This window comes from Atta colombica, unplaced genomic scaffold (genome assembly GCF_001594045.1).
Source record: "Atta colombica isolate Treedump-2 unplaced genomic scaffold, Acol1.0 scaffold141, whole genome shotgun sequence".
In the NCBI taxonomy this organism is placed as follows: Eukaryota; Metazoa; Arthropoda; class Insecta; order Hymenoptera; family Formicidae; genus Atta; species Atta colombica.
In genome coordinates, this window is record NW_017259230.1 from 422,112 (window position 1) to 424,613 (window position 2,502).

Here is a 2,502-nt window from a genome sequence, read left to right on the forward strand (position 1 = left end):
TTTTTTTTAACAATTTTTTGAAATAATGAGATATAAAACTTGATTTTACAAGGAATAATATGAAATTTGTCTAAATATGGCTTCCGGTATTTGTTTTTAAGAAATCATTAATAAGTAAGACAGTAAGTAAAATCGCTATTTTTTCGACTAGCGAAGACGAGAGGCATTTTATATTGTATAAAAAAACTTGTATAAACACATTAACACTTGGAATATCTTATATAAAAGTGATAAAAATTTTCATAATGATGAGTACTGTGCTCATTAGGTTGAGCACAACTGCAGTCGGAAAACGTTCTTAAATTTACGGAACGCACTAAGGCGAGAAAAAGTGAAAACTTTATTTTGACGTTATGAAAGTCAAAATGACTTTTTAATAAAATTTGACTTATTAAATGTTAAGAGTTAAAACAAAGTCATTTTGATTGACTTTTGTGTGTTCCTTGGAAAAACATAGAATAACATGAATCGCATATAAATATTATATCTAATATAGTTAAATATATTATATTAATAGATACTAATATATAATTAGATCAATAAAAATAAGAGAAAGGAAGCGTGAAGACGATCGATCTTCCTGTCTAACATCATATCGTTGAATAGGAAGAGACAGAGACCAGCAGTCTTCTCGCATCCTATCTCTATCATTTTTATCGATCAATTATATTTTTTTCTATGTCACAATCAAAGTGTTAACTCAGTAAATGTATACATTTATTATAGCCTGCTGTAGTCAGTGTATACATTTATTATATATTTTGACTAAATGTATACATTTACTAAAGTTAACACTTTGATTGTGACATAAAAAAATACATTGCGTTTTTGATTAAACCGTACGAAAGTATGAGAATTGTTATTTTCGATAAAATTTTTTTCCAAACAGAGTGATTTTGATCAATTTTGATATACATACACGGTGCCATGTCGAATTAAGCGGAACGCGCATAGAATGTCCTGCGTTTGATCGTGTGCGTTTATTTGCTTACTCGATGAGTAAGCTCACCACGCGGCGCGGCGGCGTCGACGCATCGCGCGTAAATGCGCTGCGTATTTCCTCAGAGAAGTGCAGCCGGTTACGCCGTCCGTGACGCATTGCTGTGGCCGTTTGCGCGTGACTCGACCGTACGCGTGTACGTAATTGTACCTACGTACGGACACGTGCAAGGCGAAAAATTTTCACACGCATAAAACACGACCTACAACGACATGTTGTCGATTGAAACACAGTGCGTTCCCGCGTCGTTCATCGCCCATCGCTCGTGAGAATGAGACAAAGCGATAAGATTGACCGGTATTTATAGTCGATTCTTATATTTAAGATCGCTTTAACAATCTTAAGGTGCGTTGTGAACCAATCCAGAGGACTGTATTTGCATTTTAAGACGTTATTTAAGACGATCTTACAATCAGAATGAATTGAATATCATTCGTTAACTGTGCGCCCGGCGATATTTGATAATGATTTACTGGTTTCTAAGTCCACAATTCGGTTGTAGTATACTGTTTCCAATGGAAATAGAGATCTTTGGATTGAAGTAAAATGAACGCAATCAAACGTATTTCCTGTACACTTTTTATGAAGAAACCGACATCTCAAATTGGTTCAATTTTTGATGTGTGGTTGTTTTTATTATGCTGATCAAACTAAGCATGATCTCAGAAAAGCTCAACTTTTACGATTTTTTTTTCTACTAATTTTTTTCGTATTTTTTTTTAGGTCCTTTCTGCACCTTCCAGCTTTGCAACTTTCCTGATAAAGCAAAATCTAAAAGTGCCTAGTCTATAAAAAAAATAGATTAATGATTTTTACCATGATTCTTATTATTATATTCAAGTCATAAATCAATAACTGTAAAGTTGAGACATATCCATTAAGATTTTTTTATCAACCTCAACTACATATAAAAAATTTAGCCAAGTGATGGATAGAAGAATCGGTCTCTTTATATAATTAAGAAGCGTGTAGAATCCTTTTGGTTCTTCGCCGCATTAAATGTAATGTTTCGATAGAAACATTAACTAAACCGATGAGGTTAACGAGATACACGAACTGGCGAGTTCCCTCCAGGCTGCGTATGCGCGTGCATGCGATTTTGTTGAGGATTTGCGGCAATAATCAGGAAAGGTGATAGAGAAAATGCGTCCATCTCGCATGCGAAAGAGACATTCCTTAGTAGCAATCCGCGGATTTCACACGTTCCCATAATTATATGAGATGGTATAGCACACGTTTCTATTATTACTTCTGCGAGTCTTGCCGTATAAAAGATTCAATCTTCAAGTCTTTTGTAAAATAAACGTTGACAGACAGAATTATCTTTCTATATCGTTTGCTTTTGTTACACAGAAGTCTTCCGGATCACTGACTTCTCTTGTTGATTATATTCAATCCGAATTCCAATATATTTTTTGATAATTTCACTTTTAATTTCTAGACTTTCAATCAAAGCACAAAATAGAGAGTTATGTAAAATAATTTTTTTAAATATATATATA